Raw genomic sequence first — 22,417 nt, forward strand, 5'->3', positions numbered from 1 at the left:
AAAGTAAGGACTTCCTTTAGTCACATTTTAATCGTAGATAAGTCTTCATTACTTCATACCCCAAAATGGACTGTGAGTCCTGAATACATAATAGAATAGCTATATGTATTGAGAAGCATTATTGGCATATTAGGTAAGGCATATTAGATAAGAAAATTCTTCCTGTTTAGCATAGTACATTTGCCCTTGAGAATGTTTGGAATCCCTGGACCTAGGCAACAAAAACTGTCCTTCCTTCTCATTTCCTCACCCCAAAAGATATACCCACAAAGGTGTATGTTCTTCAGGACCATATTTGGTCTGCCCAGCCTTATGAGAGACCTTGTGCCTGAGGACCCAGCTAAACAGGGCCAGCTCAATTCCTGACCCATAGATATTAAGAGATAATAAATGTTGTTGGTTTAAGCCAAGATATATCAAGGTAATCTTTTATACAGGAATAGATACCTAATATAGCAACTAACCTCAATATTCATACACTTCTAATCTTTTATTCAATTTTGTTTATTCATCATATAAATGCCATTATAAAATAAAAATATTTCACAGGATGAAACTTTTTACACCAATAAATCAATAAAATAAACATTCTTTTCTGGGTTTTCATGCAACAGTATCAGTCTATATTTCTAAAAGCAAAGCAATATTGGGAGAAAACTACTAAATGATAAATCCACTGATTTGCTGCACTGTTGCTAACAATCATCAGTAGGATTCATAAATAACAATAAGCAGAACTCACAATATATCTTCTTCTACACAGAATTCCATTGTGATGGCCAGACTGAACATTTAAGGATCATTATATTACTTAAAAAATACATTTTTCATGGTGATTACTTCTAGACTGAGTTCTGATACCCCAAAGCCATGTACCTATCAGCTAGGATATAGAATTCTATGGAAAAAAAAAATTTCTTTATAACAATCGTTGATGGACTTGGCCAAATTGACAAAGTATGTCCCTTTTCAGGCTGAAGTAATCAGAGCCGATATCATCCCAAATCCGTCAAGATTGAGAAATGAAAAAACGTACATGGGAAGTATAACCACAGACCAAAGTAGATTTATTGCTTTTGTAATTATTATCTTGTGTTAAAGGAAGTTTGTAACACTGATATAAAGACAGTGGTTGCTAGGGGTTCAGAAGGGAAGGTAAGGGGTGAATGGGTGGAACACAGGCATATTTGGGGCAGTGATGTTCTGTATGATATTGCAATAATGGACACGTAACATTATGCATTTGTCAAAGCCTACGGAACTGTACAGCACAAAGTGTAAACCATAATATAACTATAGACTATGGTTAGTAGCAATGCTTCAATATTGATTCATCAATTATAACAAATGTACTACAGCAATGTAAAATGTTAGTAATAGGGAAAACTGTGTGGATGTAGGGTGGTGGATATATGGGAATATTCTATACTTTCAGTACAATTTTTCTGTAAATATAAATCTAAAACTTCTCTAAAAATAAAGTTTATATTACAAATTAGCAAAGTATATTTAAAAAGCAAAGGATTTTTAGGTTCTGAATATACCATCATAGCAGATATCTAATATTTTCTTTAAAACTGGAACTATCTTACAGTTTAGATTAAAAATACTCTCCATAGTCAATATTCTGATCATATAATAAAACATGAAAATATCCATCCAACCTATTTCTATCTAGTGCTTTAGTAATACATGAGGCAATTTAGAAGTCCTCTTCTGAGAAAGCAGTATAATGTGTGTGCATTTTTAAAAACCCTTCCATTTAAAGAATTCTCCTGTTTATGACCATTTACATATAACTCAACTTTACTCCCCACACACACCAGACAGAAAAAATTAAAACATGGTTTCTTTAACAAACTTATCTTTCTTCAAATGATCATCACTACATGGCAAATATCTTTCTGCTTCTCCTAAATGGTTTGCATTTAATATTCACCATTTCTAGTTTCCTTATGTGATTCCCTGATCTTATTCCATGATTCCCAGTGCTGGTTTCAAGCAGGGTAACCAGAAATGACAGAAGAATTTATCCAGAATTTTGTAATTAGAAAATCTACAACGATGCTAATTTAATTTCAACATAGTGTAATTTTATGCCATGTAGTTTAGTTTAGTAGGAATACATGGAATGATACAGCTTAGTTATGAACATGAGCTTGAATCTGGGCTCTGCTACTATGCAGATATGTAAGCTTGTGTTCATTAAATCACATCTCTGTGCTGTAATTTCCTTACATACCAACTTTTATAATAGTAGTTCCTATCTCAGATGGTTGTTTGGGGAGTAAATTCCTATACATAGCAAATGCAAGTAAGAGTCAGCTGGTAGAAGTATTAGCTACAGTAGCATCAGTAACAACCCTTGCAATATTATTTTGATTTGTTTTGTTTTAAATTTTGAATTACACACTGATAGGTAGAAACATCTGGGCCCCTCAATTCCTCTGCCAGCTTGTGACAGCAGGCCCTTCACTCTCAATCTAATCAGGAAGCATGAGGTAGCCTAATTTCATCAGGGGGCATTGTGACTGAGTGAATACTAAGGAAAAAGATAGTCATATTGCATATTTGCTTATATAAACTTTCCATATTTTACTTAAACAAAACCATGCAACAACAAGGTCTCTCCCATGAAGGACAGATATAAACTGAAGCTTAGGGACCTCACAATATTTTTTGCAGGTGGAGACCTAATTGAAGGTCTTTTGAGATCTTTCTGTATATAACAGCCTCAGCAAAACTGTTTCTTTATAATAGTTCCACTTCAGAATTTGTTTCTGATAAAAACATTCTTAAGTCTTATCATGAATTCCTCATTCAGTAAGGGACTGAAAGACATTTTGAACACCTTTTTGAAGATAAGCAGTAAAAAAGTTAACCTAATAAAATGGGATCCAATTAGCCTTGACCTATTTGATTTCCTGTTATGTTATATCCTATTAGATGAAAAGAGAGTCTTTTATCCTTAAACCTCAGGCACTTAAAAGGAAATAGAGTCCTACCTTTTGACCTTGATTTTTTTTCTCTTGAGAAACAGGACTTTTTTGGTGTGTCAAAATAAAAGATTTTAATCTTAAATTAAGTTTATTATGAATCTAGATTATTTTTTTCATTAAATGAATCATATTTAGGCATTACCTAATGATAAGTGGCAACCTCACACAGAAAATGTAGATTTTCCCTCGATTTTCAAAATTTTATTTAAGGAATATGTTTTAATTATGTAATTAATTAAATATAAAAAGGAAGAGATGTTTTCTTTCAATAGGGAGGTTTTATCAGAATGTATACACTTGGGAGAGGATGTGACTCAAGCAGTTGAGAACCTGCCTCCCACATAGGAGATCCTGGGTTCAGTTCCTGATGCCTCCTGAAAAAAACAAAAATAAACAACAAGCAAAACAAACAAAAAAGCAAACTAAGGGAAGCCAATGTGGTTCAAGGGTTGAGTGCTGGCTTCCCACATATAAGGTCCAAGGTTCAATACCCACCCCCCAGTACCTCAAAAAATAAAATAAAATAAATAATAACGTATATACTAGTTAAGTGACAATTTCTCAGTAAATCTTAAAAACCAAAGCCATTCTGAGTCACCAAATGGTATAAAGTATGATTATGAAGTTATACTAAATTACTAAAAGCTGATTTGCAAAATAAATTAATTTATTCTAGTAACAATTTGTCTGGGAAGGAAAGGAAAGGAAAAGTCAGGAAAATTAAATGTCACATTCATAATTATGAAGAGCATTATAGGCCTTATCAGTTGAAAAATCTCTATGTAATTATGGCACATTACTGGATTCAAATTTATATTATTTAGAATAAAACAATGTAAAATTTTTATTAATCATTTTATTTATCATTTGAGGCAAAACTTTTGTTGTAATTCAGTTTGTGCAAAATTTTTGGCAATTTCCTGGGCCTGGGAGGTGCCATTTTCTTCAAACTTTCTAGTCCTTTTCTCAGCTATATGCTTTGTAAGTGAAAGCAAATGTTCACCCCTTTTCTCCTTTAAAGTGGTGGATTTATGTAGATTTGGTTTGAGTTATCTGTTGCATGTTTTGTGACAATTACCATATGTTATAATAAAATGCCTTTGAGCACAAGGAACTTTATTATAAATATTGGTAGGGCTAAGATATTTGCTATTCTTGAGAGTAGCTCTGAAAGCAGACCAATTGCTACTAAGAAAAACAGCTGAATCAGGTACTCCACTTTCAAAACGTAAGCAGAATCAGAGCATAGATCTATCATAAAACCACAGAAAGACTGCCTAAATAAAAACACTATAAGTGGTTACAATTAAAAACAACAACTGTGGGAGCACTGAGTTCCTAGCCAGGGGAGCTCTGTCACAGTACCTAAATGAACAGCAACAATCCCTCAAGTGCAATGGCAAAGACCAAAAGAGAAGGAAGGTCTGGTCCAACAATGAGCCCCTGATACTAATGACTATGCTTGTAAGCCTGTGCACCTGAAATAAGAACAAGGCCTAGAGCTGCAGGGTACCTAAGAGTTACCTCCTGAGAGCCTCTGTGTTACTCAAATGTGGCCAGTCTCGAAGCCAAACTCAGCATGTAAATGTGTTGCCTTCCCCCAGCATGGGACACGACTCCCAGGGATAAGCCTCCCTGGTGCCGAGGGATTACTAACAAGTACCAGTTGATGATGTAACTAGAAAATGACCTTGAATAAAAGGGTCATCTCAGACCAGCAGAATATCTCAGTCTACATATAATACCAGGAGTTAAAAATGCTTTTGACCTGAATAAAAGGGGGGAAATGGAAAGGACAAATGAGTTTATATGGCTATGAGTCTCCAAAAAGAGCCAGGAGGTTATCAGAGGAGTCACCTTTATGCACACCTCAGCAGAGTCCCAGAGACAGATAAAATAGATACAACCCCATGTATTGGTTCTTCTGAGGGCTACAGAGACCCACAGGTTCTATGGTCATGGCAGATGGAGATCAGTGCCATGTCAGTTGGCCCTACTTTGGAGTTTGTGTTTCTGTGTGATGAGGCTGGACTCAGATGTGATCTTTGTTCACAAGCCTCTCCTGTTAATTTTACCAGATCTGTAGTTGGTGCTGGGGTTTAGTGTATACCCAGGGGACCAGAATCTCTGGACTGACCATGTGACAGTCAGGGTCTGAGCCTCAACAGACTTGCAACTCCTACACTCTGGTTTATTGGACTTACCCCACTCAGCTAACAGGGAGGTGAAGAAGGTCAACCACCACAGCAGGGAGCCAAGAGTGCCTACAACTGAAAGCAGGAGAATTGCATCCAGCATCCATGTGGAATCTAAGTCCCCTCTTGACATAGATGTGGAGTGGACACAACCATTCTAAGGACCACAGGATGGAGGAATAGAGTATGGATTAGAGTGGACTTACTGATATTCTATTCATGAACTATTGTGATTAGTAATCAAAGAAAATGTAGCATTGGTATGGAGAAAGTGGCCATGGTGGCTGCTGGGGGTAGGGAATGGGAGGAAGAGATGTGATGTGGGGGCATTTTCAGGGGTTGGAGTTGTCCTGGGTGGTGCTGCAGGGACAGTTACCAGACATTGTATGTCCTCCCATGGCCCAATGGGTGGACTGTGGGAGAGTTTGGGCTATGGTGTGGACCATTGACCATGAGGTGCAGTGGTGCTCAGAAATGTATTCACCAAGTGCAATGAATGTCTCATGATGATTGAGGACGTTGTTGTTATGGGGGGAGGAGTGGGATGAAAGGGGTGGGGGTATATGGGAACCTCATATTTTTTTAATGTAACATTAAAAAAATAAAGACAAAAAAAGAATAAATTTAAAAAAAACGCTATAAAATTCAAATTATAAGCACCTAAACAGAGCATAGTAGAGTACATATTTTTCTTTAGCAGACAAATTATTTAAACACATCCTCAAGAATTAGTAAAAGATAAAATGGGATCATTTGAATATTGATTTGAAATTGATTTGTTTCCATAGCAGTTTAAAAGTTTGACAAGGTTGAGGAAAATCTCTACTATGGTATACATTTTTTAAAAAAACTTAAAAAAAGAAATACAAGTCAATAAAAGGAATTTATTTCACTTTACTTTTTAATGATTTTTAACGTTGTGAAAATACAACTTATTGCAGAGATATTTTCTTCTTGACTAAATAATTTTTCTAATTTTCAGGAAGATCTTATGGAAAAAAATTGTAGTAGTAAAATTATCTTGGTCATAGTAATGCTATTTTTTAATCTCGTCAAAAAGATGTAAAGTTAATATTTGAAATGATATATTATCTAAAATTATAATCTGATTGTTAGGATCAGGTGATGGTTAGTTAAGTAAAACCAAAATGAAAGGTAAACAAAGAATTGTTGGGTACTAAGATGATTTTATAATTATAAAAACTTGCTTTTAGTGGATTTCATCACCATGCTTTTCCTCTGATATCTTGTAATATTAAACAGTATCAATAATCATTTCTGAGTATATATTTCTTAGCCCTGAATCATCCTCCAGGTGATTCCCTGTCTCTCCTTGTCTTTATAATCATCTTCTGGAAAGAATATATTTCCCTTTCTCTGTATCTTTATTCATCATTCAATTCCTAACCTGCTTTTGATTCTACCCTTTGTTGAATTTTATCTCGCAAAAGGCACAATGTCTTCAATATATTGCTAAATAAAATTCTTACTGGATACCAATATTACATATAACATGTTGACTCTTCATTCCTTGAAATAATCCATGAAACTCATCTTCTATGAAAATTTTGGACTTTCTGCTCATTCTACACCTGACCCCATGACTTTCCTTCTCAGACTCCTTCATGTATGCTTCTCTACCTAAGTCCTCTTAACTGTTGATATTCCTCAGAAATCCTAGGACCAATTCTGTGCTCAGCTTGGCTGATCTCAATCACTCATAGGGTCAGAATCACCACAATAATAAATATATACTGATGATCCCCCAAGTTTTATCTGTTCAACTGTTCATTTCATTGAGAAATATCAAATATAGTGTAACCAAACCAAAATCCTCATCATTTCTTTCCATATGCCACTCATGCCTCAGTTAATAATACTACCATTATTTTCCTTCATCAGACTTTGGGGAATCCATTAATGATTCCTTTTTTCTCCATACCTAAACAGTCATGCAGTCCTTTTAATTTTATCACCTAAATGAGTATGTCCCAAACTTTTGTGTACATATGGTGAAAATGCAGATTCCACACCTCCTCCAAGGGTTTCTGATTCAGTGGGTTTCAGAATGAAAACTGCATTTCTAACAAAGAAGGTTTGTTTTTGTAGGATAGATGAGAGACGAGCAAGTTTACAGGTTGTATATAGGTTATGGATAAGGAGTCAGTAAAGAAGAAAATGAAGAAATAAAAAGTTGTTAGGCATTTTGACACCCTTTTTGTTGTGAAACAGATCTTATAACCTTTTGTAATTCCTTGTGCTTGGGAAAGAATGAAAGTGAGGATGTGCACATTTACAAATCCCATTGTTTTCACCTTATCTAGTCCTTTTCTTAGTTCTGTTTCCTATGAGTCAGAAAAAAATGCCTTTTTCTGCTTCTTGCTTTCAAGTTGTATCACTATACCCCACACTGCATTAGGAAAGAATGATGCTATATCTTTCATTCCAGTTTGTGGTTGTTCTTCCGTGACTATATTAATTCTGGCCCTTACTACAATCATTTGGCTTTCAGAGGCTGGCTTCTGGGTATACATGTACCTCATTGGAAAAGCAAAGGTAAGTCTATCTAATTGTCAGGGTCACAGCAATGATGGCACTGGATATGTAAATGGATGTTTTGGTTAGAATTGATGATCAAAGATAAAGTTCTACTAACTATACATATTTAACCTTTCAATAATAATAAAAAAGTCCTTTACTCATGCTTTTTAAAGATATTTTCTTCTGCCAAATATAAAATTTGTTACAATATGAAGAAAATTAAATGATGGACTTGTAAGAATAAAACATAGAACCTGAAAACTCTCTCCACCCAGTTTTTTTAAAGCAAATTCCAAAGCATATGATTCTGGAATATGTGTTCCAAAACAATGTTATAGCATTCTATAAAAGATTACAAGTTTCACTTCTGGCATTGTGTACTATATTTGAATTTACATTTCAAGTGACTACAACATTTAGAATGATATGAAAAGTAAAGTGATAACTAAAAATTATCATCAAAATAAGCCAAAGGACAATAACAGATAAAGTCAATGGACAAAAAAAAAAGCCCTGAAAACTAAATAGATCAGTTTGATATAAAAATTGTGCAAAGGAAGAAAACTGGAAATGAAATTCATTGTAAAATTGCTAAGTTTCAACTTGCTGTATTTTATATACAACAGACTCAATAACATGTCACCTACAAGTTGCTCCTAAATTGGGATAGAAATGTTTGCAAGAGAAAGTAGAGTCAAACCAAGGGTAAATGGCTAAACTTAACAAGAATGTTGCACAAATAAAGGTGTCCAAGAATTTGAAATTGACAGCTTGTGTTCTGGAGAGAAATTGCCTCCTCCTGCACTTAATTGTTAGCTGGCAAATTACCCAACCACTCTAAATCACATTTCCCACACCTGTGAAATGCAGGCCATGATGGTAACCACTGCAAAGGATGTTGGGAATAATAAATAAATGGTTGGCACGATTTCTGGCATTTAGCCATCATTCAGCAAATGTCATCTCATACTAAATGTGACTACCATTGTTCCTGCTACTACTATAGGTTATAGGTGTAGGTAAAATCAAAAGATATTTAGAGTGATTTAGGAAGGCAAGATATCTAAAGAACCACATAATTCTGGTATATTCATCCACACCATTCTCTGGTCCCTGAGGCAGTAGAATTTAGAGGTTAGAGTCTGGTCTCTGTGTCAGACTAGGTGGGCTCAAATCCTGGTTTTAAGGCTTTCTAAATGCATGGTCTTAAGCTATTATAACCTCTTTCATTATCTGTAATACAAGTATAAAGATAATAGTGGAGTAAATGGTTTGCTATGAAATTTAAATTACATAGTTCACATGAAGGACATAAAATAGTTTCTGAAACACCATCAGTGCCCAATAAAAATATTAATCACAGCCTGATATTTTACCATTCTCTCTTTCAATGTATTGTAAAAATAGTAATGTGGGTCTCTAAATAAGTGCTTCTTAGTTATGATTCATTTCCTCAGTCACATAACTGTTCTGATAAAACCTGAAACGGGAGTTCTTTTTTTCTGATTTCATTTAACCCCATAAGAGTAAGCTGTATATTTTATGAGAATATAAAATAGTAAAAGAAAGAAGCTTAAATTTACAATAGCTGTGTTAATGAGGAAAGAAAAAGAAAATAGCAGACTGGTCAACAGAGAAAGAAGAAAGACCCAACATGGATATAAACAGGCATTTCCTATCATTTGCTTCTAGTGGGTGGCTGCTGGATAAGAGTGTTAAAAAATAAAAATGTGAACAAAATTTGTTTAGATCTCAGAGAGTTTTATTGAATTAATTCATCAATTGGGAGATTCCAAGCACCATGAGATAGACAGAATTCTATTGAACAAAGAGAGCAATGGGCTTTTATAGACTGAACAAGGGAGTACATTGAGAGGAAATTTTCATTGGTTAATGAAGTCTACATTTACTAATACAGTTAGTGGAGGTGGTTGCTTTGCAATGAGGAAGTTAGCTGGCACATGAATAGGGAGTTGGCAATAGCTAATTGGCTGCTTTCTAGGTGAGCCAGGTATTTTCAGGGAATAGAAATTTACATAAATTTTTATTTTACTGACATAGAGCCAGCACAGTTGCCTTCACTTGGGCCTACTAGATTTTATGTATTAAAAGTAAGAAAAATAGGGTGGCTGCAATATATCCTGAGTTGTGGCTTCACTTTCTGAGACCCACCCAAACCATCAAATTCAAGGTGGATTCTCTTGTCTAGGACCTAGTGGACAGATTTTACAAGCTCCTATAGTTTTCCACATACATCCCTTTGGTATATAAACGTGCTCTAGCTTTTCCCAATTTAAGAATATCTTCTCTTGGTCCATTTTTTTCCCTGGCACCACTGTTTGTAAATTGCCATTCATAACAAACTTCTTAATGTTGTCTTTACTATTTCCTTCCACTGCACTACCTAGTACCTAGTTCACTCTGATCTGGCTTCTAGTCCCACACTCCAGGGAAGTCAATCTTCTTAACACCACCACCTGTTTAGAAATCCATTTCACTAGATGTCAGAAGCATTTCATGGAGTCATCCATACCCCCCTTCTCACAACACTGGAATATGTAGACCACACTAACGAATTTGGGTTTTATTCAAAGTGTATAGGAAGCCACTGAAAGACTTTGGGGGAGGGAAGACCTCAATGACAGTACATTCCCTGGGTTATAATCCTACTTCTTTGGCTTCTTCACCTCAGCTGGAAATCTAAATGCTGGTGTTCCCCAGTTCTTAGTCTTGAGACACTATTTCTGCTTTCTCTAAGAGTTCCTATCCATTTTCATAACTTTCAAGGCTACTTTTGGGTCAACAAACACCAAATTTGAATTTTTAGATTCTAAACTCTTCTGAGTTCCAGCTTTTATAATGATCTGTTTTACTGATATCTCACTGAGCACCTCACAAACACCCTAAACTTCATAAATTTAAAAATTAAGTGTTTTATTTTACAACCTCCTGTGTTTGTCTCATCTTGCCAATATGAAAAAAAAAAATCCCAACTTCCACCAATATGTACCAGCAGAAAAACTATCCTTGACTCCTCATTTTCCCTTAATCCCTATATCCTATACCTTAACAAGTCTTTCCTGAATAAACTAAAAGATATGTGCTATTCTCTTCATCACCACTGCTACAAGTCTGGCCCTAGCCACCATCTTCTTTCATAGGAAATCTTACAATATGCTACTTACGTTTATTGCATTTGCCCTCTTTCCCTCCTCCACTTAATTATGAAGTCTCACCTGTTAGTTACTGATCACATCCTAACTTTACTCAAAACCTTTTAAATAAAAACCAAATTTCTTATGGTGACCAACAAATCCCAGCATAATCCTGCTCTTCACCTTCCCCTTGATCTTCAATTCATGCCATTCCACACTTGGAATGGCTCACTGGGTAATACTGCACTAAACATCTTTTAAATAAAGCTCTATCTTATATGTGCTGTTTCTGGAATGCTCTATTTCCTGCTCTTCATGCACAATTCTTTCTCTATTTTGTTTTGCAAAAAGTTTTGTTGTTTACATTTGGTTCATGATTTGTTAGAGGGCTGCAAGGTGGTTGGTCAAAAAGATAACTGCCTGATATTATTCTTCCATAAAAAGGAAAGTAGTCCTGATTAAAACAAAATATGGATGAATCTTGAAGACATCATATTGAGTTAAAATAAGTAAGACACCAAAGGACAAATATGGCATGATCTCATTAATATGAAGTAATTAAAATAAGTAAACTCATAAAATCAGGATTTAGAATACAGGGTAGGGATAGGGAATAGGAAATTAAGGCTTAAAATGTACAGGGTTCCCATTTGGAATGAAGGACTGTTTTGGTAATGGATCTTGGTGATGGTAGCACAACATTATGAATGTAATTAACAACATCAGAGTACACATCTGAATGTGGTTAAAAGGGGAAATGTTAGGTTGTATATCTGGTAGCAAAATAAAAATTTTTAAAAATTCATGGAACTGCACTACAGATATAATGAACCCTAAGTTAAACCATGAACAACAGTTAATAGTACAATTATAAAATGTACTTTCATCAATTGTAACAGAGGTTCCACACCAATGCAAAGTGTTAACAGTAAGGTGGTAAATGGAAATCCCATATCACATGCATGATTTTTCTGTAAACACACAACTTCTCTAATAACGGGGAAAAAAGGATACCTCCTGGATGTAGAGAGGGGCTCAGGCAGAAGCCTGGATGGGGCCCCCCAAGGGCCTCTTCCCCAGAGACACCAGACTATTTGAGGGGAAATCTTTCAAAAAGATAATCATGCAGCCTAAGCTCCAGGCCAGCCAGACTTGGGAGTTGGTCAGCTGGTATCCTATCTTCTTTCACCTCCTCCTCTAAAAAATGACTCTCCAGTAAGTCATAGGGCTTAGGTCTCTGGGGGCAGAATCCAGGGCACGCAGATCCAAAAGAGCCTGGTTCAGGTTCTTCTCCAGTATTATGGTGTTGTCCGTGCCTCCAGGGTTGTATTCCACTCATCTTGGAACAGCTTCTGCACATCCTACAAGAGGTCACCAACACATTGGTGAGCCCTTGCTCTTCTCCTTTGCCACATCACCAAAGAAGTTGCCCGTGCCTCTCAGGGTCATATTGTCTTTGTTGCAGTTGTAATAGACCCCAGAATAAGGGGTTATTGGAGACTGGCATACGCAGGTGGACCAGGCAGTTAATGGAGGCTTTCACTTCAGTGGAAAAATTCTGATGGATTTTGGGGATCATGGTTCACCAATAATGAGGTGCTAACCACACCAAACAAATGGTGTCAACTAGTTCTGGAAGCAAAGCATGCCTGAGAAGATAGTCCCAGAGGTGCAGCTAGAGAGGAAGTTGAAGTGTGGTCCAAGGTTGAAGGGAATTGGGGTGGGGGGTTGGGTAGTACCAGGGTCTGTTTAAGCAAGGGCCAGATCACAGGATATTGGGCCAGCTGTGGTTATTCTTTCTTAATCCTTCAAATCTCAATTTAAATGTCACCTCCCCATAGAGGCACTTCCACTTCATCCATGTAGCTTCTCACTATTTCTGTTCCTGAACCACTTGTTCCCTTCATTTAATTAAAAAAAAATTGTTATCTATTCATTGCTTATTTCTTTGCTATTTATATTTCTCAGTACACTATAAAATACACAAGGGCAGGATCCTGTCTCATTTTTCACTAAGGCATGCTCATATCTAGCATATTTCTTGGAATTTTGTGGTACTCAATATACCAAATGATTGAACTCCTGTACAAAAGAGACAGTCAAAATTTACATTTTGAGTAGATTTATTGTATTTTATACAATATAACAAATATTGAACAGAATTGTTAAGTAAATGTTCAATTTTAAACGTAATTATTATGCAGAAATACTGTGGAGTAACAAGTATTTATTGAACTCAGTAGCTACTTTTACCCAGAACACTGCTTGGTTTCATGGGGAGGGCTGAGTAACAATAGAGTTTTTGTTCTTAAAAAGGTCACAATCTCTCTGAGTAGCTAAGGTATAAATATACAAAGTAATATTTAAAAGGTGGATAAAATAATTTTATGATGTGAGCAATAGATGTAGTTCAATTAAACTTTGTGGAAATAAATGGGTTTCTTTAAGAATATCCATGGCTCCCCAAAATTGAGCACCAATAAAATCAAGCACACCCCACCAAAGTAGCTGAATGAAATTATGTGCACACATACAAAATTCATGTGCCTTGGGAATTTTTAATAGCTACAGAGTTTTTCTTAAAGTTATCTGAAAAAAAAGTCAAAATACATAATACTTTAGGATAACAATTTAAATGTAATATATAAACATTTATTAAGAATCTATCTACTCTTGGCCTCATGGCAAAATGATTAAGATTTAGTACCTCCTCACGAAATGTCTATAGTCCAACTGGAGAGAAAGAGAAGGAAGATAATTACATAAATTCTAAAATCAATATATATTGCAACAAGATATAAACACAATGATATGGGAGCCCTACTATTTTGAGTCAACTGATTTTGCCCAGTGGATTCTGAGATAGATTTACAGAGGATATGTCATTTGAGCCAAGCCTTGAAGATAACTACTGTTCAGCTGCTCATAAAGAGAGATATCTTTCCAGGTAGAATGAATAACCTGTTCCAAGTTATAGTCTTGAGAAAAAAATGTCATATTGTACAATGTGGAATGAGAGAAAGTCTAAGTCTGGAGTTAGGCACATCTCAGAGAATTAATATGGTATTTCTTAGAACAGAGAAGAGAGACTTGACCACACAGAGCCAAAACACTCCACAGAAATGTGAAAACACAAATACCCAAACAAAACAAGGTGATTCCATTGGTTATATTGCTATAAAGCAAAGTTGTCTCAGCAGTTTGATCTTTTCTCACTTTAACCATTTTTGCTAACTGAAAAATGTTTTCACTTTTTAAGAAACTACACTTTATAGGCATTCTTTTAAGTTAATAAATATTCTAAAGCTGCACTGTCCAATTAAGGACCTACTAGCCACGGGTGGTTATTGAGCATTTAAAATGTTGCAAGTTCCACATGTTGAAATGATTAATATTTTGGACATATTAGTTTAAATAAAATAAAGTATTATAATTAATTTCACCTGTTTCTTTTTTCTTTTTTTCTCTTTTTAAGTGTGACTCCTAGAAAATGTAAAACTAACCCATTCAGATCAAGTTTATGTCTATTGGACAGTGATGCTCTGAAAAGTTTATAAAGTAATGAATACTATTCTCCTGACATGTGACAATACCAGCAAAGATTAGAGCATATCCAAGAATGAGCCCATCTTTGAAACAGTATGTAGATTAAATAAAAAACACAAAAGTTTAGCATTATATAACACATAGCATTATTCTCTTCTACAAATGGGAAAGCATTGAACATTTTATTTTTTAAAGGTAGTGTCATCTAAGAAGCTATATTTTACCATTTCATCAAATCCAAAAAGCCTCTGCAGTATTGTGCTACTCTGGTGGAGAATTTAATAACTACTTTTAATTCTTTAAATGAAGTTATTCATTGTGTTACTTTAGTTGTTTCTACAACCCTGAAAAAACAACATATAGAAATACATAGTTTTCTGATAAATGTATAATATACGTCCTTGAATGCACTGATTTCTAACAGTACTTTTGTATATGTTAAGGCTAAATATAATATAAATATCAGGTGGAAATGTTTGGAACTTACATTCATTGTGATAAATGTATTTTTTAATCTTGAGAAATATAAAAGTACAGAATAAATAATGCTGGCATGTAATAGCATTGGGCTAATTAAATACTAATTAGTCTACTAATTTCAGTGAAATACCTTAAAATACAATGGATTGTTACTATCTACTGTGCTTAGGGAATCTCACTTGACATGAGACAAAGTTGATAGCCTTCTTCCAACGATTGGGAATAACACAGCTGTTAAAATACATGAGATTATACTATAAGATCATTCTTTACCTAATAACTAATCAGGTCACAAATATAAATAAGCATAATCAGTGAGTTCTTTTTTTTTTAAGATTTTATTTATTCCTCTCCCTTTCTCCCCCTCCCCCCATTGTCTGATCTCTGTGTCCATTCCTTGCGTGTTCTTCTGTGTCTGCTTGTATTCTCACCAGGCAGCACTGAGGATCTGTGTCTCTTTTTGCTGTGTCATCTTGCTGCGTCAGCTCTCCGTGTGTGCAGCACCACTCCTGGGCGGGCTGCAGTTTCATGCCGGTCAGCTCTCCTTGCATGGGGGTCACTCCTCACACAGGGGGCACTCTTATGCAGGGGCATCCCTGCGTGGGCCAGCACTCCTTGCATGCAGCAGCACTGCTCATGGGCCAGCTCACCACACGATCTAGGAGGCCCTGGGTATTGAACCCTTGGACCTCCTACATGGTAGGCAGATGCTCTATCTGTTGAGCCACATCTGCTTCCCTCAGTGAGTTCTTAACAAAAGATTTCTGCTAATTTTGAAAGCACTGAAATTAGCTGTGATTCAATGAACCTAATTCCCCATTAAATTCAACTGTTAAAAGTCTTGTTTTAGGAAAGCAATGTTAAAGATTCTATCTGAACTTTTATTTTTTAATGCAAGGTAATTTTAAACCTGCTTCCCTATTTTTTACTTTGGTAACTATAAAATTAAGTCTTGCTTTAATTCCTACATTTGTAGTAAAATTTGCTTTTATTTATTTTATCAGGAGCAGTGGATGACCAGAATCTAAGACCATCTGTTGCACAGTGCACTCTATCACAAAGGCCTTCTTTCTGGGGCAGCCTTTCCAGCCTCTTCTGTCTTTTGAATGCTAGCCCTTGCTGTCCCCTCTGCTTAGGAGACTCTGTTCACCAGTGGTTTCATGACTTGTTCCATTTTTCCACTTAGGCTTAATTCAAAATCAATACTTCAAGTGTCCATTTCTACTACTAAAGTCTTTATTCCTTTCTTTTCCTCAGAGCAACCATCAAATTTGAATTCACCTTGCTATTTTGTGTGCCTATTTGTTTATTGTTACACTTCCCCCATAGAACTTAAGCTTTATGAGAGCATAAATCTTACTTGGCTCATCCACTGGTATGTTGCCAGGATCTAGGGTTAAACCTGACATATACTAGGTATTTGTTGACTATGTAAAGAAAGAGGAAAATGAAATTTACCCAACACCCTGATAAAACTACCATTAACAATTTGATGACACATATATATCCACAGACTCACACATATATTTGAGGATATCTAATACATATTTAACAAAATTAATATCAAACGCGCCTGCTATTTGGTAAACAGCTTTGCTCCCAGTAATAATCTTTTATGAGAGTGTTAAAAATCCATAAGTATATCTATGTTGCATACTGTTTAATGGCTACAGGATATTCCGTCATTTAAAAATACTAGAGTGTGTTTATCAAATTCCTTATTGTTGGACACTTAAAATGTTTTTTGCTATTATAAACAATATTCTGATGCACATCTTTGTTCATACATATTTCAACAATTGCTTGATTATTTATTCAGGATAAATTCCTGTAAATTAAATTGCTAAATTAATTAAAAGGACACATAATTTAAAATTTTGGTTCATACTGCCATATGGCCCCCGAAAATGTTTTTAATAGTTTCCACTTAATCAACATTGTATAAAAGTGATCATTTCTTTATACACTTGCCAACATTAAAGTTATCTACTTGCCAATTCGATAGGCAAATAGGATTTATCATTCCTTTTTGAAAGAATTGTTTATGTTGTTTGCTCTTTTCTCTATTGAAGTGTATCTGTTGATTTTTAACATCTACTAATATATTTAGACTACTTAGTAAGTAGAGTCTATCAAGTTTCACTTACAAATAAATTTTTCCAATTTTTATTTGCACTTTAACATTTTTTTGCTGTTTTTCTTCAGCTGTTTTATAGGCAAATCTACTTTTTTCCTTCAGTACTGTTTAGTGTTAAGTTTTGCAAAGCCCAGTCTATCCCAAGACTGTAATGTACATATATTATAACACATATCACACATGTGCATGGTATATATTGTATTTATATTTATTTTATGTATACATTTTTATATTTCCTGAAGAGCATTCATATTTTTAAAAATTTAAATCTTAAACATTTTTAAAACTTATTTAATTAACATGTAATAATTTTAATTTCATGTAAAAGATGTATAATATACATTTATCATACATAAACCTAATTTATAGGTATGCCTTTTTATAGTTAGTATAAATTTATAAGTATAAACACATATATCTGCTTGAATTTTCTTCAAGCACTTTTAAGGTTTTAATTTTTAAAATTCAAATCTTCCACAAACATGTAATTAAATTCTATGGGAGCTGTAAATAAAAATCAGTTTCTTCCCTCAAATGGCTGCTGATGATTTTATATATGTATGCTCATATTTATATTTATATATATGCATGTATTCTGCCCTTTTCTCACAGATATGGAATGCCAGCTTCATCATTTATTCTAATCCCCATATATATTGAGTTATTTTTAAATTCTCTATTCTTTTCTATTGTTTTGTCAGTTTATTCCAGTATTAGAATTGTGTTGTTATAATTACACTTTTATGTCAGCAATTCTACCCTTACAACTCAGGATTTTCTCCACATATTTTTTCTTCTGAATGAACGTTAAGTTTTTTTTTTCAAGCACCTCCCTATCACCCGGACCCTGCTGAAAAAGAATCTTGATTGGGAACCAATTATACAAATAGATACCTTTATTCGTATATGGACATCTTTACAAAAACTTATTCAAAAACATGGGCAGTCTCTCCATGTATTCATGTACATTTTAATGATTTCATTCAAGTTTTTATTTTTCTTTTGCTTAGTTTGCCAGGGGTGCTGTGACAAGTACCATACATTGTTTGGCTTAAATAACAGGAATTTATTGCCTCACAGCTTGAGAGGCTAGAAGTTCAAAATCAGGGTGACAGCAAGGTCATGCTTTCTCCAAATTCTGCAGTGCTCGGGCCATGGTTTTTTGGCAATCCGACAACCCATAATGATCTCTTCTCCTCTGATTTCTACTTCGGTTCAGTCATCTGAATTTCTTCTACTTATATTCTTGTTACCTTTAGAGATGGATGTAAAAATAACTGAATATAAAGCCTCTGGTCCTAAATTCACATCTCACTGTCTTCAAACATCTAAAGTTGAGAAGGAAATGACTGAAGCAAGCTTTTTTTTTTCTCTTTATTTAAGAAAATGGTTTCCTCTTCCTTGTGTTTGTAAGATATAAATATAAATACAAATGCAAATATGAATGAGAATATAAATATAACCCCAAATGATCAATAACTATTTGCTAATGAATAATTAAAAATCCTAGAGTTGTTCATTTTCATTAACTTGGTGAGCATTTCTAAACCTTAGATTGAATCTTTACACAGTATGCCTGTTCCATTTGTTCTTTCTCTGAAAATAGTGCATAGTAATTATCCCTATTATGGAGGTTCATATCTTATATCCCTTCTCTACTCAATATCAACCCCATTTGTTTCTTCTTTTCCTGAATTTCTGGATGACTTTTTGGGGGCAATTATTTAATGTATCAGTTCACTTTTCTGTAATATCAGTGTGCTCTTTACTAGTTAACATGTGATTTGAAATTCTGCAGCTATCATTTGTTTCTTTGAAACTGTTTCTTAAGCTCTGCCATTATCCCTAACATCTTGATGATGATTGACCATACATTTAATCTCTTATTTCCTACAGTTCATGTTTTCTTTTAACTTTCTTGAGAGTAAACAGGCTCAGAACTGACCACACTGCCACTTGTGTCCATATTCCCATGGCCAAAACAAATCATTTTCCTAAGCCCAAAGTCAAGGGGTAGGAAAAAGCACTATCTAATGGAGGGATAGCAAAGTCACAAGGCAAAGGGTATGGACAAAGGGAGGGGCAAAGAATCAGGACCAATCATTCAATCTATCACATCTACCTTCAAAAAAGTTTATTCATCTATTGTTAATATGTCATATTTACTTCTCATGTTTTTGTTGCCAATTTTTGAGTAGGTGCCAGACTTGAAGGTTTATCTTGAAGTGCAGAATTAGGCAGGGTTGTTTTGCTTTTGTTATCCTTTATCAAATTTTAGTCAAGGAAGGTATATTAAAGTCTTCTAGCTGCTCAGCCATAGTACAGTTTAACTTCTAGTTCCCCTCTTTACCTGGCTTTTACTTGAATTCATTCTTTACAAATTAAGTTGAAAGTTTGAATGGTATAAGACTATATTATCAATGTAGCCACCCACTGCCTAAGAGGTTGGAAAGAGAGTTGAGCAGGAAAGTTTTATCTCTTGTTTAACTTTTTCATAGTATTTGTTATTTGAGAGTTTTGATTTTTTCATCTAGTTTTTTGTTTTGTTTTGTTTTGTTTTAACTACTCTAGTAGCCATTTGTTTCTGGATTGAATAGGTTTTAATTCTGTCTACAGGAAAAAAAATAAAGAGAGATTACAGCATAGTAATGTGGCCTATATTTTGGTCCACACAAATCCTTAACAGTTTTCAGTCTGCCCCTAATAAAAATAGCACCAAGAAGACAGTTCCTTGTCTTTCCTTCTGTTATTTTTTCAGATCAAGTTGTTCTAGTAAGAAAACTTGCCAGAGAGAAACAATGGAAATGGTCATATAAGAATTGTCACTTTTGCCTTTGAATTTGGTTGAAATGGGGTGGGAGGAGGGACTCCAGATCTGCCCATTGCACACCCATGGGTCCAGACCTCAACCATTCAACCATTAGAGGTTTTGGGTAGACTTTCTTCCATGTATTTCTATAATATTGCACCACTCTTGAGGGATAGTTCAAATTTGTTTGCAACATGCAGAAATTTCTAAACATTCTGGTATATTTAATACCATGTCAAAATTTTTACAGTGAGAAAATAGGTTCTTCTTATTATTTTAAATACTTTCTCTGTTTGGAGCTAGGACAGGACACCAGTTTCAAATACACCTCTCCGTTTTATTGGTGTAGTGTCTCAAAGAAAGTAAGAATCTTCCAAATCTATACTGATTAACACAAAAGTATATTTATTCCACATGAGTTCTATATAACTTTGAACATCCATTTTAGACCCTAGAACTGTGCCACATATAATAAGGTAGCTATCAAGCCCCTGTAGCTACTGAGCATTTGAAAGTTGGTTAGTGTAAACAAGGAATTGAATTTTTAATTTTACTTATTTTACTTTAAATTTAAGTTTTAAAACTGACAATTCATAAACTGTAAAACATTAAAGTATATCGAGGGTACGTGGAGCATGAGAGTTTGGGGGCTTAGAGCCATCGCGTTGAGGACCATGTTGCAGCCAAACATCCTGCTCACCAGTACACCAGGGGTTGGAAAAAGTACACTAGGCAAAGAACTTGCATCAGGATCAGGACTGAAATACATTAATGTGGGTGATTTAGCTAAAGAAGTCTGATTACCGATATCATGGTATCTGGCAAGACATCTTCTCCCAAGAGCATGCCGAGAGATGCATAGATGATGGCACAAAACCTGAAGAATATGGGATTACAGTATATGAGCCAAGAGTTATAAATCAGATGTTGAAGTTTGCCTTCCAATTTGTGACTACAATTCTAGACTATGCAAAATCTATTCAAGCCATGTTAAGAAAGCTACTGTTGATGCAGATGATGTGCGATTGGCAATCCATTGTTGTGCTAACCAACCTTTTACCTCTCCTCCCCCAAGAGATTTTTTATTAGATATTGCAAAGCAAAGAAATCAAACTCCTTTTGCCATTGATTAAGCCATATTCAGTCCTAGGTTGCCTCCTGATAGATACTGCTTAACTGCTCCAACCTATAAACTTAAGTCTTTACTTTAAAAGGCATCTACTTCTGCAGGAAGAATAACAGTTCCCCAGTTAAGTATGGGTTCAGTTACTAACAGACCTAGTACCCCCACACTAGGCGCACAACCCCACAAACCATATCTATTTCAACTAAAGTAGGAGTGCCAATGTCCCTCACAGGGCAATACAGATGCCCACTTCACTGTCTCTGGTTATAAACGCATCCATTCCTGCAACATTTGCAATTTAGAATGTTCTGATTAACATCATTAACTAGGTCCAGAAACATTCTTATTACTACTAACATGGTGTCATCACAAAATACTACCAGTGAATCATCAGATACCACTGAAAAGAAAACATGAAGATGATAACGATGATGATGATGGTGATGACTATGATAATTTGTAATCTAGCCTTGATGCATGTAATATGTATACTTGGTCTTGAATCCACTACACTTAAACCATGCATGCTGGATCTTTTCAAGTTCTGTTTCAGAAAATTTAATTAGTATTAAATGAGTAAATATGGTTACCATACTTTTCAACGAAGACATTGGATTTTCTTTAATAGGATTAGTAGTGGTTTTCCATTAGCTTTTAATTGTAAAAAATAAAGTTGAAATTCATCAAAAATAAATAAATAGAGAATGTGAATCAATTTTTTTCAACTGCAAATTTTATGAAATCTAAATATGGATCAAGTATTATGATGATAATTTAGTATATGAATTGAGATGTACTGACATGAAAAATATACTCCAGAATAGAAAACTTAGTACAAAAACAATAAGGTTACATATTTAAACTTTTTGTATTGATTAATTTTTCAAATGATAATATTTTGGTTATATTGGATTAGAAGAAATACGTTATTAAAATTAATTTCACTTGTTCCTTTTTAAATTTTTAGTAAGAGTATGTGAACATTTAAATTACATATAAGCTTATATTTCTTCTGGCCAATGCTTCCTTCAAATGCTTAGTGTATATAGATAACCAAAAGATGTGAAACCTATTATATTATAATATTTCTCAAGCCTGAAAATCAAAGTTCAGAAACGTTCACATTTTCAATGTATTGATTCTTCTCTCTACAGACACAAACTTACTTTTTTAGTTTGTTTTTAGAAATGAGGATTAGCAGTGTTTTACATTCAGTTTTCTAACCCACAGTAAGGGCTTCTTCCCAGCATTACAGGTAGGATAAAGCAACAAATCTGGTGATAGACATACTTATAGCAGTGTGAACATATGAAAACATTTAACTCTCTGTGATTCAGTTTCCTCGATTTGTCCTGAGGGGATAAAAATAGAAGCTATATCTTATAGGGCTGATATCAAGAGTTATTGAGTTAGAATATCTAAAGTATTT

General features: G+C 34.6%; 1 protein-coding gene and 1 pseudogene across 16 annotated transcripts in view; one reads left to right on the forward strand and one right to left on the reverse strand.

The window, feature by feature from the left end:
• PPFIA2 (PTPRF interacting protein alpha 2) overlaps positions 1-22,417 on the reverse strand; it is a 544,821-nt gene that overhangs the window by 440,910 nt on the left and 81,494 nt on the right. The gene's annotated exons all lie outside the window — the stretch shown is intronic.
• LOC101432259 (transcription initiation factor TFIID subunit 9-like) lies at positions 20,674-21,451 on the forward strand (annotated as a pseudogene).

Source organism: Dasypus novemcinctus, chromosome 12, assembly GCF_030445035.2.
Source record: "Dasypus novemcinctus isolate mDasNov1 chromosome 12, mDasNov1.1.hap2, whole genome shotgun sequence".
Lineage (NCBI taxonomy): Eukaryota > Metazoa > Chordata > Mammalia > Cingulata > Dasypodidae > Dasypus > Dasypus novemcinctus.